Source organism: Haliaeetus albicilla, chromosome Z, assembly GCF_947461875.1.
Source record: "Haliaeetus albicilla chromosome Z, bHalAlb1.1, whole genome shotgun sequence".
Classification (NCBI taxonomy): domain Eukaryota; kingdom Metazoa; phylum Chordata; class Aves; order Accipitriformes; family Accipitridae; genus Haliaeetus; species Haliaeetus albicilla.
Window position 1 is genome coordinate 4,493,599 of NC_091516.1, and position 15,966 is coordinate 4,509,564.

A 15,966-nucleotide genomic window follows, 5' to 3' on the forward strand; every position below is an offset into this window, starting at 1 on the left:
AGCACCCCCAGGTCTTTTTCTGCTGGGCAGCTTTCCAGCCACTCTTCCCCAAGCCTGCAGCGCTGCATGGGGTTGCCGTGACCCAAGTGCAGGACCCGGCACTTGGCCTTGTTGAACCCCGCACAACTGACCTCAGCCCATCGATCCAGCCTGTCCAGAGCCCTCTGTAGACCCTCCCTACCCTCAAGCAGATCAACCCTCCCGCCCAAGTTGGTGTCATCTGGGGAGTTGGTGCTAGACAGGAAGAAGTATTTTGCTAATGGATTTAATAAATATTTGCTGGCAACAGGAGAACAGTGTGTTCAGTGGGTTCCATTCCTGACTCTGGACTCAAACTGGAAAAATTTGAATATGGATTTGAAAGAAAGACCAGGGCTTATTTCATGCCCAAAAGACACTTCAGCAAATGTGACATTTTTTCTTAAAATCTTGGATATTTTGGAAATTCTAAAAAAAAAAAGTTACCACAACTGGATGTAAGAGAAATATACTTTGTTTTGTCTAACCCTTTTTAAAAAAATATCTGAGCTGTTTTGTCCATCTGCTAAAATTCAGCCTAAGGCAGATTCCTGGCACAGGAAAAATATAAAATTTAAAATCTGTGGGTTTGTGCAGCTGGCACAATTTCTGCCCCCCTTTTCTCAGTGATTCAAATGCATTTCACTGTTGGATGATCTTATTAAAAGAAGGAGGTGTTAGTCCCATCTACAACGTGATTATGTTGTCACTATTGTTGTCTGATAAAATGCCAGCAGCATGTTCTCTGGTGAGAAAAAAAGTAAGAAAGAACATGGTAATACTGCTGAATTGGACCTTCACTTTTATTTGTTCAGCCACCTGCCGTTTCAGATCTATATAAGGAATATGCCTGCCCTGCAGCCAACAGAAAAGTACAGAGATAGTCAAGCTATCTGCACAGTTGAGCTTGTTTATATGAAGCAATCTAGTCGCAGCAGCATGGAGCCCTGTGTGAGTCAAGGTTTTCAGGTGAGAAATAAGAGTTGATTAGCTTATGTGCTAACACTTTTAGACCTATCCCGTTGCCTCTGCAATCTCTTTTGGTTTGTGCATCCCTGTACTGAACTGCAGGCATAATTTAAAAGGAGGTGGTATTATACTTGAGAGGAAATTAAGTAAATTATAACTTGCTCAATTTTGCAAATGTATTTAGTTAAAAATATTTTATATTTCTTGTATTGTCTTCAAGTATTCAAGTACAAGCTTTACTGTATTTGTGTTTCATATACCATAAATATCTGAGCTGCTCAAGCAGAAAAGGTAATACATTTTTACAATTATGGTGCATTTTTTTTCACGTTTCTCTGTTTCTGAGTCACTGAACAGTTTACCCTTATACTAATCAACTCTATAGAGATACTTTTTCATTAACAGAGAGACAGATTGTCTTTTCCTCAGCAGTGCTGCCCACTCCAAGCAGGTGACTAAAGAACCATGGAGAGCATATGCTCAGCTATGCCAGTGAATGCTACACAAGCACTTTTTCTACTGCTGTGAAATGTGGTTGTTGCCATCTCTCCATTTTCCTCAGTACACTCAAAGGCTCATTCAGTTGCTAATGCTGTTTGAGTCATGGAATATCTTTGCCTACCACATGGGAACAGGAGGAGGAAAAACATGGAATATACACTTTTAGAAGGAGACTGTAAGAGAAAATACAAATAGCATTGGTGGAAATCTAGCAATTCCCATAGGACTGTGGAAAAAATCTTTCACAGGGAAAAAACATTCATTAAAATTCTCTTCTGACTTTTAGAGTTCAAATGTTAAATACACAGCTTGAATTTTAATCTACAGAAGCAATCTAACAGGTCAGTACTTCTACTGTTAATCATCCTAAAGGATTTTATATAATGCTGTCTTTAAAATAGTGGGTCTTTAAAAATGTAGGTCTTTTCATTTTGCATAAAGAGGCTTGGATACTTGTGCGTACAGGGAGTCATCTATGCTGCTTTTATTTTGAAATATGATGCTGGTTTGAGACTACATATGTAGAAATGCTGAGTGAACAGCTAGTATCTCAGAAAACAGTAGAAATTCATTATTTTAACTTGTAAATATGGATAAATGGACTATTGATAATCCTTAAGGCTGAATGTTATTAATACAGAAGTCATGCAGGCTATGTTGTGTAAGCACTGAGTGTTGACATTGCACTGTATTACCTGTGGGATCCAATGATCACTGTAAACAAGGCAAAGACTTTGGTTGACTGTAAAAGTTAGAGCAGGTCTGGCTGTCATCTAATGAAGCACAATAACCTGGCAACACTTTTAACCATCTTTAAGAATTCTGTTATGATAGCAATTCATATATTTCTACTCTTTAAGTGAGATCCCACTAGTTTCAGTTCTGTAGGATAGACCATGTCTAAATCCTACATATGTGCTAATCTTTCCTAAGCAAATCTGTATGGCTCCCTGACCCCAAGTATCCAACAGGACAAACACATCAGAATGTAAATTGCCTTTGTGGGGTGTGATGGGCAGCAAATCAACTGACCACTGACCTGTTTGGTAGCGCTTTTTACACTGTAAATGTTCTTCACCTTTTATCATACAATGCCTTGATCCATGGTCATTGAGATAAAAAGTGATCTTTTTTCATGAAACTCTGAAAGGGAATGCAGTCATGCAGGTCACCTCACTTTCAGTCATAAATCAAACAAAGTGTTCTGCAACAAAAATAAAAAAAATCTCATACTGCACAAGATTATTTGTCTTGCTTATACAAGATAATCAATTCAAACCTCAGAGGGAGGTCACTGTCTGTGGTCATACTTTTAAAGATATTATATTGGCATCTAGCAGGAACATGTAACACTGCAGAGCTTGCAGGATTATTTCTGTAACTTTTAGAAATAAGCAATAAAGCACATTTTATCCATGTTATTTTAAAACAAATTTTTACAGCCTAATAAATTATTAAAGCCTAATCTATCTGCACTGCTAAGCTGTTTCCTGAAATTTTTAGGTGACTATCATGTACTTAATTTTGCCTACCTCTAGTAATTTACTCTGTGATTCAGCAAAATGATTACGCTTATGTAGTCTTGTTGATTTCACAGAGAGCATGCACATGCTCAGGTTTTGATACACACCTCGATAACTTGGGGAACTGAGATACAAATATTAATCTTATAGTATTGCATCTATCCACATATATCTTGGGTTTGGGTAAGACTTCTCAGTACAGACACTTTGGCATATTTTTCTGCAAGAATTAATCTTAGAAAGATTATACCAAAAGGCAGTTTAACAATTTCCATTCAACAAAGGAAAGAAAACCAAACCAAAATATTTTTCAGGTACTCTTTTTCAGTAAATTAGAGACACATAAGGACATGGTGAAATCTGAGCAGGATATCCAATGCCAGTCAGTCCTTTCTGATTGTTCAGAGGATTCATCTAGTCATTCCTGTTCCTCAGACTCTTTTTCCTGAAGACTGAGACATGGGACGATGAGCAGAAGAATATCCCACTCTCCATAGAGCTACTTTCCAGCACAACAGAGCTACGGTTTTCTGAATTTAATCTCAGTGTTATTTCAGATCAGTATATAGTCCTTTGCCTTTTCATCATAGTGACCATCTTTGTATACCCTGATGCCCATTATATGGACATCTCCTTGGTCTTCTGCTTTAATTTTATTTCCAAACTTTCCTTCAAAGTGTGCTGAATTGCAATTTTTATATAAAATAAAATTCCAGCCACTTTTTAAGAGGACCGATAGAAATATTTGAAAAAGAAGATTGCACATTCCCTTTAGTAATCTGGGTTACCTATATAGGTTACATATCTCATCTCATGTAACCTTACCAAAGGCAGCTAATACGCTGCCAAAGCTGTTCATAACAATCAATTCTTTAACACAGTGTTGAGATTTTAAATTTCCACTTTTTTCAACTAACTTGGCACACCACACTGGCTAATCTGAACGTTGCATATGATTATGTACTGTAAATTGTGCCTTTAGGATTATGCTAAATACATCAACCACAGATCCAGAGGTTTCTTCTTCACTGTCTGTAGTATAAAACCTGCAATGTTTTGTCTTAAATGTAAATATATGTAGCAGAAGTTATTGTACTGAAATCAATTGAATTAACAGCCTCATTTCAATAGAAGTGGCAGGAGAATCTAATTCTGACACACATTTTCATTGTGTCTCTGAGGCACATGTCTTACTTAAATTTTACAAAGTACAGAGTCAAATTCAAATGGATAGTAAATTCTATATATAAACTATGAGGATGAAAATCTTTGAGCAAGTACTCTTGCATGCAGAATGAATTCAATCTAGGCAGAATAGCACTGCCAAAAATTATCTAGAGAAATATTGCAGTCTTTTGAGTTTCAGTCTTCACTAATAACATTAAAAGCTGCTTTTCCCCCTTCCCCCCAGAAAAATAATTTAAATGTCACTGCATTTTTTGAGTTATGGATAATGATAACATCTGCATGGTTCAGTTGCAGTAGCATCAATAGACCTTCCTTTTAGGGTTGCCACATGGAAGTTTCTTGCTGTAACAAGACTGTAATTTTCACTCCTACTTGAGTAAAGCTATGCCAAAGTATGAAGAAATGCCCCTAAAATCTTTCTTCTGTCCTGTTTGGTAAATGTCAAATCACAGCTCAGTGTGTGTCTTGTCCTCACATCAGTGATAGCAGAATATGTATGATTGTTACAGGAACAGTAAAGGGCTCATGGTACAGAGTTCACAGCCTTAAAATAGCTTTTTGTATGTTCCACAAACTTTCTCTTGAACACAATAAAACTGGATGTAGCTGAGGGCATTGGCTTAAGAATGAACTCTGAAAGGGACTGACCAGGGCTGTGTGGCTTGGTACTCTCATAGACTGAATAAATCATTCAGCTTTTCCTGGGCCTCTCTTGCAAAACATTTCCTTGAGGATAAATGGAACCTGATGTGCCAGTTGGCACCAAGATTCTGAAATGAATAAAACACTACCTGGTATTTTTTAACATCTTCTAGTCTGTTTTATCATCTCCTAGCAGTGGTTTCAAATTAGCGTGTCACATTCTATAGACAGTTGAGAGACAAATTCTTTCAAACACAGCGTATTAGGCTAAATAATGTAACATATTATTTGAAAAATCAATAGATCAAAGTGAGTGGTTTTGGTGTCTCATAGGGCCAAACAAAAAATACATTATAAATGAAATTCAGCACTAGAACTCTGTGAGAAAAGTCCACCACATAACAGTAATAATTCATTTACTTGCTTTGTCCTCACTTGCCAGTATTTCCTATTTGAAGATTATACCAATAAGAAATAATGCTGATGGTTGTTTTCAAAGCCTTTTTGGCATAACTGCTTTCTAAATCTTAAGCAAATCATAAAACTCACAGAAAGTGAATATCAGCACCTTTCTAAAATCTAAGTATAGAGAAAAATTATTTATAGACATACTGTTTTTCAATAAAATGTGCACTCTTCTTATGGCAAGAGGTTTTCAATATTGATTGCATAATTACCACAAATATTTTTTGAACATAACAAAATTGCAGTGTCATCTGCATTCCACCACAGATTCCTCTGCAGAAGGGTTGAATTCACCATCATAGCTGTTCACCAAAAAAAGTAAGACTTACTTTTTCCCAGATCAGATAGTCTCTTCCTCTGTCAATGCCCTAATTAAGGTATTGTCCTCAGAACTACCTCACTGAAGGCGACTTCACCCTGTGATGAGATCTTCAATGATGAAGTGATTTCTGTGCACATCTTGCACTACTGTCAAGAATGCTTTTTGGATTTCCTAGGTATGAAATTAATTGAGTTGTAAAAATCCACAGGCAAGCTAGTAATAAAACAGTTGATGATACAGAGATTAAATGAATTCAAAGAAAGGCTTGCACTTCTACCCTTTACCTTTGTCACTTCCCTTCAGTGGAAAATTAGTGATGTCTTCTTGGAAGTAAAATACTAGAAGGTCAGTGAATGAAATAAAGGGCTAATTCTGTGAATAATAATAGAACACAGATTTTTTTTCTCCTTCAGGAATGACAGCCCTAATCACTGACCTCCAGCTTTCTGCTTTCTGGCTTAATAAATCTTAAATTCCTTTTTTAGAAAATAGGTGCTGCTATCCTACTTTCCGGGCAGGTGGCAGAGCTTAAGGGGTTAAAAACCTCATCAAGCTAAGAAAATAATTTGACTCCGATCTCATTTTATTACAAAAAGTGGACATTGCCACATTTGCTAACCAGCCATGCTTAGAAAAAAGATTGGTTGATGAAAACTGATTGTTTTTCAAGAATGAATATAGTCTGTTGAAGCTTTTGATTTGAGAATTGTAGAGGAATTTATGAAATCTATTCAACGTTTCTGGATTTTTAGAATCTGGCATTATTAAACAGTGTTGTTATTGACATTTCCACACCCCTAAATAAAATAAGTAAGTAAATAAATAAATAAATAAATAGAATTTAGAAAGACTACAAAAATAAGTAAAGGGGTTTATTGTATTGTATAGCTGTGTATTTTGTCTGATATCATAGCAAGACTGATTGTAACCAAGAATACAGCACACTTTTGAGGTATTACTTAGAGTTCAACACTTGAAAATAGAACATCAAGGGAAAATAACAGTTAAGGGAGAGCCAAATTACAGAGGGAGAAGTATTTTCCAGAGCATTTCCCAGTGTTGGAGTCTATTAAAACAACGAGACTTTGCATTTTTAATCTGATTAAGTTAAAATTATGAGACTAAAAAATAATCATCAAACCTCTAAAGTAAAGCTCTTAGAAGATATTGTGTTTGTTTGTTTCCCAGGTTTGCCTAGAATTGAAAATGGAAATTACAAAATTAAATCCATAAAATACTTTGGAACTATATTTTTGTGTTGTTTCTTTGTGAACTCAGGAAGCTCTGAAATTATTCTGTAATTCTAGTTCTATCTCATCACCAAAACATTTTAGATAAATTTAAATAAATTGTGCATAAGCATCTAGCTGAGCAAAGTAATATTGTTATAAAAATATTTGTTTATATTGAACAATAACTTTACACCTATTTGAGCAATAAAGAAGTATGAGATTTGTAAGTAATAGTGTCTGAAATCAAATAAAACTACCCTGATTAAAATTCAGACTAGGTATTTGGCTTTTGGTGTGGTCTTTATTACTGAGTATCAGCATAAGCATAAGCAGATTTTAATTCAAGATCATTATTTTGTTGATAGTCAAAATTGCATACAATAAAACCAATATTGCATACACTAGAAACAATTGCATACAATAAAAACAAATTGCATACATTAATAATGAAATCACTTAAACAACCGACAGTGTGAGTGGTAACTCAAAGTGCAATGTGAACCACACCAAAGTCTTGGTAGGAGGAGGACAACAGAACTTTGAAGTATTTTTTGAAGCAAAAACCAGTTTCTTGTAAGCTCAGTTTGAAATGAGAGAATATATATAAAATCAAGGAGGAAGAAATGCCCTTCTAAAATTTTGCTGTGAACTTTCATTTTACTCAGCTGTTGTCCAGCCTTGCTTTGTTTGGGAAGCAATATATATTGCGGACAAGTTAGGAATAGTAAAATATACGATGTGATTAACTTTAGATTTATTTAATAAATACATTGAGTAGGGAAAATAATTACAGATTTTCTTAGGGAAAGGAGAAATTATAAAAACAGGCTATGTTGCTGTTTTAAGTTGATAAGAATTAGCATGTTGTCAGAGAATTGCACATTCTTATTTGTAACTCTTCCATACTCCTATACATTAATGTGTAATTCAAGTCTTGGGCATTACCAGCTCAGGATGTAACCCTGTATTACAGTCAGGTTGTAGCATCCCTTGTTCATCTTGCCGTCCTTACTGAACAGAGTAAATTAAGTCAGTGGAGCTGTTCACATGACCTTATTCAAGGGATAACAAAACGCAGCTACATTTTTAGTATGACACATTTTTTCTGTTCTTATCCATAATTCATTTGTGCAAGTGGGCTTTTTTACATTTTAATGAACAATATGAAAGAAAGAGCTATTCTCATGATATTCGCAGAACAACAAAGAAGTGTTGAAATGTTTACAGTAGCCCTTTCTTGTGATATGTTTAGACTAATTTCTCTGATTAAGGTGTTTATTCACCCGGTAAACAGTAATTAATGTTACAGCAGTATTGGTTTTTTATTCTCTAAGTCAAAATACATAGAAAAATATTTTTTCAGGAGAGTGTTTGAATTGGTGATTTTTTTTAATTGTGTACATTTCACTAAGTAAAATGGCAAGATCTGTAGTGCCCAGAAATTCTGTTATCTGAAAAGTGATGTCCATACAAAACAAGAGCAAGAAAAGAGAACAGCTGCCATATTGTAGAGAAAACCGTATGTGGAATCCAAATCATTGCATCATTTTTCCAACAGATGTTGCAAACATATTTCAAAAAGCAACTTGTTTACTAACATTTTCAGTAATAGCTGTTCAAAGCTTTCTTGTAGAAATGTTGACCACCATATCTAAGTTTTTATATTTACAATATTTTAGGGTCTTTTTTAACTGTACTGCATCTAATGTACCATTTTCAACAAAACTAAGTAAATCTAAGGAGAACAGAAACATCCTCAGGCAGCATGGATCAACAGGGTTATATATTAGGTGATGTTACCAAGCACAGTTCTAGAGAGCCCTAAATAATGAATGCATAGTACATCTGCTACCTCCCAGTGGCCAGGGATGGGAATTGTCCCACTTAGGAGCACTGACATGAAGTTACACTTTAAAAGCAACGGCTAACAAACGATTTGAACTTGATAATATTAAAAAATCACTATTTTTATGTTTACTGTAATTGATTGGACTTGAAGATATGAGGGTGGGAATTAATCGTTATGCCAAGATGTATCAGTACAAATTAAATGTTTCTGTCTGTTAAAAAGACCAGAAAGGCACATAACTAAAGGCAACTTGTCTACTGGCCTTTGGTTAATGAAGGTTGCCTGCAAATTTAGCACTGATATTTTGCACTCTGGCTGAGGTCCTCAAATGCACTTCAGCCTCTACTGAAATCACTGGGATTCAATGCCTGAATGAGTCTGGGATCATCAAAGCAGTTAGAAGCGTTGAAACCGATGGCTCTTGTAATTGCTGGAAGTTACTTGGACATCCGCCTTTTCTGAGTTTTTTTATAAATTGTAGTGAGGTATTCAGAGTCATGAGTAGGACTGAGATGTTTACCAAGGTGTGCTCGATGTTTAATTTGCCAAAGTGGGAACAGATGCAGAAAGCAAAATGTCGTGATTAATAAATAAATGGAAATGCCCATGTTCAATATGAACTTATTTTCTGATCATACAGTTCCAAAGCAGCCAGAATAACCTTTTCATTATGCTGTTGAAACTTAGGTGTTCAGTAATCTTGAAATGCAGTTGGTAGATGCTCAAAAAGATTTCCCAGCATCAAGTAAATTCCCAGTGATAGCATATAATACTGCATAAACAAGTCTGTCTTGCATAGGTTATTATTTTAGTACAGGAATAATGCATCAATTGTTACCGTGGATAAACAAAATTCCACTTTGCTTTTGCTGTCAACTTCCTGAATACTAAACATACAGGATTTAGCTTAGTTGAAATGATTCTTTGAGATATAGTTATGAATTACATCTATTGTGGAATACTTCAAATAACATGCTTTCTTCTTAATGTCCCTTTAATTTCCACCTTTGGCTTGAAAAAGTTATTGCCTGATAACTTTCAGTGTGGCTTTGGGTTAAGGTCTGGGGCTACATAGGTATGTTTAGCTAAGTTCTGTCTGAGCCAACTTCTTTTTTTTTTTTTTTTTCCTTTTTTTTTGTGTCTAGAAAGCTACAAATCCATTTCAGATTAAGAGATACAATTTAGAACTGTCACAGACAGCTTTAGTTTGGCACCTTTATTACAGTAAGATAACAAAACTTAGTTTTTCAGGCTAAATGAACTGCAAGACTACTTAATAATAATTTAATATTTAATAAAAAATAAGTTATTTCTGTTTGTGCAGACCACTGCATTCACACTGCTTGCACTAAATATTTTCATGGTGGGTCTCTGCCTGATATTCAAAAGGCTAAATCTTAGAAGTACAATGTTACATAAATTAACAAAAAATAGTATTTTCTGATTTTTTCGTGTCCATGCTGCAGTCCTGAAAACACTAGAGGATGAATCTATAGATATGCTCACCTTCTGCCACCTTTCTCTGTACTAGAAGCTGGATGTAAGATATGTAAATGACAGCCTCTTTTAAGTGAATGGTTATTCATCAAATGCAACAGAATATCATGAACTGTGTTTGTGTGTTTCTGTTGTAATACCTCCCCCCTATCCACCATCCAGGCTTCTATAATTTGTGAACTTGCTTATCCAAATTTCCAGAGGAAGAACCTCATCTGCCTTCTGTGCTTAGAAAGTATTGTGCATGACAGTACTAGTCTTAACAGATCATTAATAAACAGTCTTGAAACACTTGCTGGAATAGTACCTGACAAGTCAGCATTTACAACTTGAGGATAAAAACATACTCCAGTTATAAAAACTATTATGGTAGACTACAATAATGAGCAAATTAAGGTCTAGAGCATTGAACCTTCGAACTGAGGGAAATGTTTAATTGCTTGTTTAACAGCTAGCCAGGACTTCACTGAGTCAAGCAAATGCTATTAGTGAAATAACTCACGAAAAACCAAATTTACTTAAGGAAAACAAACCAACAGACATACTTTTTTACTGCATGAGCACAGAATGGTAATTTCACAGAAATTAATATTCTTTATGAGAAGGTGTTAGTGGGATGGTAACACCTCTACCAATTATTTGCTTTATATCCTACTCTGCTAATACTGGCTTCATCCACTCTTGCTATTCTTATCACTTAAGCCTGAATGCCTTAAAGTAATGCATTAAGCAAATTGATTACTATCTCTTACATGCTTATTCTTTTTTTTTCCCCTGAGAGGGAAGTGCATGCAGTTGGAAAGCGTATTCTGTATTTTTATGTACTATTGATGTGCACGAATAGATATATCAGTCTGACTGATCTATATGTCAGTCCATCTGATGTAAAGCCAGATTGCGGTAACATATTTTGCAGTTGGAGCAGGAAATGGTGAGGTTTGTGACAGTCCATAGTTCCTATGGTGTCTCCTCCATAGTCTTGGGCCAGTCTGTGGGAGTACATTATCTTCTGAAAAGGCAAGCTCTGTCTATTTCTCACACCCCACTGTGCTAGCAGAATGAAGTTGTTGAACATGATCTTTATGAGGACCCAAAGATAAGTGTAAATCAGTGAAATACTACAAAATTCAAAGTTGTGAATATGACTTAGAGGTCAGTTTACGAATGGGGATATTTAATAAAACTTGAGACTTATTTTTGGGTTCTAGGTTCTGAGGTTTTAATTTAAATGTCTATAAATTGATTTTTAAATCTGTATTTCTAAATCAGAGTATAGACATGCAGCTGGCATTCATGCATTTAAATATGGGATTAATTAATTTACTCTTAGTACTACATTTTGTTACTTAATTGGATTTTTAGTCATGTAAAATCATTGTAAGGTTTAAGTTCTTATACTTTCTAAAAGTCTAGATCCTCTTATTTTGATAGGGGAAGGTATTTGGATCTTCAGTATTCCTTTAGCTTTCAAGCCATTTCTATTTGCCCAAGCACATCTCCCCATTTCTATTCTGCCTTGAAACATAGGTCTAGATATTCCTCTCTCATCCTCCAGTGTAATTGTCCCTATCATTCTCCCTTAATGAAACAAGTTAAAATAAGTGAATTTAAAATCCAATTCTTTTCTACCTGATTTTTTTTTTTTTTTTTTTGAGTGGAGGGAACAGCTGTGAATGATTGTTTGTCATCACTCTGTTCTTGCACTGGTAATGACATACAAATATTTATTTTACCCTTATCATATCCTCCTCTCTATTTCAGTGTAGCTACAGACATGACTGTCACAACAGTTTAAATGAAACAACGTGAAACCATGAGTCATAAGACTGGCAAAGGTACATGAATTACTTGACGTAATTTGTTGTATTTTATTTTTAAGTTTTAAATAAAAGTCTTCCCATCACATTTGATGATAATATTTTTAAAGAATCAGAATATTTTTAGTTTGAAACTGATACATATTGAAATGCTAAAAAGTGGAAGTAAATAGTATCAAATAGCATATACCTGTTAAGAAATGCATTAAACTGTAGGTGGAGATAACCTTTCCCTGGAATACATCATACCAATAAAGATGAAAGGTGTTAAACCTGGTGGGATTATTTTTTGCTGAGACACAAATTGGCGGAAGTCGTAAATAATTTATACCATGCCTTAGAGATACAGCCTGCAATCAGTTTAGGCCTCCAGTGCTAACCGTCTTTTGTGTTGTATTTTCTTCCCTTTTCTGGCATGTTGGTTTTCTACACTTATGTGACCACTCATTGGGATTCTTGTTCAGAGTCTCCAGTCAAGCACTGGGACGATGGTTGCCAGATGAGATGACTGTCCATGCAGTGCCCCTGCTGAGTCAAGCTGAATTCACCTCCTCTTTTGCCAGTCATGATTTTATTGACCTCTCATGACACCTTTCCTTCCCAGTCTAGGTCTTGGACACCTATTTTTTTTGGTCATTCCCTTTATGGAAGATATTTCTTTTCTTTGATAATCCGTCTTACATCTCTCTCTTCTTTTTTCAAGTTCTACTGCAATCTTCTTGATACAGAAGAACCAAACCACAGGCACTGTTTGCAGGTGCTGTGCAGATTTATATAGTACCATAATGATGCTCTCTTCTATTTTCTATTCCTTCCCTAATTATTCATAATATTTTATTTGCTTTTTCACTGCTGCTGCACGCTGAGCAGACATCTTTATGAACTTTTTCATAAAATTACTTTTTCATAAGCTTTTTATCATTCTAAAATTTCTTTGCTAGGTGGTAGAAGCTAGCTCATAAACTTATTGCTGTGTCATACCCCAGCTTCCCAATCGTTGCCGTGGCTCACACTACTTTTTAGAAACTATGTCACTGGCATGATACACTTACTTACTAGACTAACCATCTTACCATGCTGCTAACAGGGAGAACTCAGCCCTGTAAAAGAGCACCAGCAAGGAAAATGATAGAGTCACTGTAACCTGGATATCAATGGCACAATGAAGCTCAGGGCACTCAAACAGTACAGAGTACATACAGCAAATAAGCATTTTCCTTAATCAGCACTGCCCTTTGATGAGACCTTAGCAAGTAACTGCCTATCAGTCATGATAAAAGAGAGCTGATTCCTTCACACCTCAGCCAAAAGCCCCGGCTTGTATATAACACATAGTCTCAACAATCTGCAACTGCAAATTGCAACGAAGAATAGTCATTCCAATTGCAAACACAAAACACAGTTACTTCAAGAAAGAAATTTACAAGCAGATGAGCTAGAAATAATGAATCCTTCTTCTTTACAGAGAATAGGTTCCATGAATCCTCTCCTATTGACTGCTGTCTATGTCCTATTTTTGAGACCAAACTGTTCCTTGTTTATGCTGAAATGAAATCATTTGATAGACAGATGACAGGCATACTGTGTACTAGAAGAACAGCTGTTTGCAATATCATAAAAAATCCTGGCAAAACTAAGGATATTGAAAACAGCTGCTAGACACTTTCCAAAGTAATGTCATTATGTTTCTAGACTAATTCTTGAGACCACAGTGCATTCTATTTCATAGCAGTTGAATTAGGCTCCTACTTCTTAACTGACTTGTAAGAGAATCTTCATTTTTCTGTGAATTTACAAAATTATACCAAGTCCTGAAAATTCATTAATGTCTCAAACATAATTTCCCAATGATTAAAAAAAAAAAAAACCAGTGTGAACTTCTGCGCTAATTTACTGCTTTTGTGTCTGTTTTCTTTTTGCATGTGTTTCTCATTAATAACTAAATGGACTAGGTTGTTATTTTGTTTACTTACTTCCTTGAGATTCCTGTGTGATTGGTAGTAAAACATCTTTCCTGCTTTGTTGGAAAAGTAATTACATACTCAAAAAGTCACTTTAAAAAGATTTGAAACAAAACTTAATGAACAGATTGGAAAGGCTCCAAAAGGAAAAGTCCTTTAAATAATGCATGTGCATGATAACTATGTATTGCTAGAAGGATAAATGCAAATGGGAAGTATAGTTTGACAGTTCTAGAATTGTCTTTGCATCTTTCTAGAAAAGTAAAAGCAGGTGCTGAAATACTCCTCATCCAGGTCCCACAGCCAAGGTATCATTCAGAAAATCTAGGATGACCACCTGTAGGCAATAATGGAGTTAATTCCTTGTGCCTTAAATTTCATTTGTTTATTCATATTTTCTATGCCAACATTGAGTTAAAGCTTTTGCCTTTTAGTAGATATTACCCAGCACATAACGTCTCCAGTATTCTGAGGCTGCCAATTAGGTTACAAATTAGTGCCACTGAAAATTATGATTTGTGAGAGTGTCCATTGAGAATGTTAGTGGCACATTTCAGCTCCATTTACATATGCCACAGAGTACTGCTAAGCTTCTGACAACTTGTGGTCATGTACTTGAGGTTGAATATTAAATTTTCGAACATGGCAGAAAGCCTGGGCAGACTTCTGCAGTGAGATTTTTTCCAAAGTTTCCTTCTGGAATCCTAATGTGTATCATTGTGCGACTACTGTTATTTGTGTAGTTTTACTTATAAATAAAAGTGTCAGAAATATCCTTGCAATTTTTGGCTTCTACCAAACTAACTTTATAGATGCAGATTATGTATCCATTGCTGGGATATTAAACAATTTCATGTTTATGTAAAATGTTTTATATTATTCATGCTTTCTTGGCGTGTAACCCCTGCTATATTAAAAGGCACGTCATATAGTGAGCAATGTAGTGAGCACACTCCAGACTGGTCCCATAGACTGTGCATCTCTTAGCACTTAGAGCTCATCTCCTCAGAGGAATTCAGTTTCTCCGCTCAGAAGCCGCTCTGTAATGCAGACAGCGGCAGGGATGACTGGCAGATTGCTTCAATATCATACCTGATCTGAAATAAAATGCTAATGTATCCCATGCACAGTCAGCTCCTTAAATTAACTTTCCCATTGTCCTTTCCTTGAGAGGACAAGCACAGTCCCCATCACTCCCAAGGCTACTGTCAAGGAGCATCAAGAGCTGCGTGCTGTAGAAGGCACAGGGAACCAAACCCACCAATGCCACTGGCAGAGCCTCACCAAGCAGGGCCCAGTCCTCCAGTCCCCAAACACAGTGAGCAGGGCAGGTCTGGTAGCAGCTGGCTTCAGCAGAGACTCTAGATTGCTGGGCAAGTTCATAGTGATGAGGGAGACCCAAGGTCATGTCACCACCATAGATGTACACAGCAGACTCTGTCCAGACCAATGCACACCACAGGAGAACCCAAGTAAGGACTGAGGGCACGTGCATTAACTTAAATGCAGCTCGTGAGCAAAGGGGTGCCTGGGGTGGGTAGGCTCACATTTCTCACAGCTGTTTCTCACATAGTGTTACCCATGGTTACACAGGTGCGCAGCATCACTGGCCTTGAGCACAAGCAGCAGAGCACCTAGCAGCTTTTTCAGTTTCCAGTGGTTTAGGCTGCTCAGGTGCAAGTAGAAGCATGCTCAGACACTACATATATTGTGGCAACTGACAGACTCTGTTTGTGTCCTTTATCTTGGAAAGACAAGAATGTGCCATGAAAATTTTAAGCTCTGTTCCTTTTTCTTCTTGGGCTGAAAGATAGTTGGAGGTATAGAAATAAATTGTTTTATTTTATTCCAGTGAACTACGTGCTAGTTCAAACATGCATACATATTAGGTATGACTATTAGTTTTTACTTCTCAAAGGTTTACTATTGTTTTGAACTAGGAAGTGGATAATTTACTGTTTTCTAAACTTTAGGTGAGATAT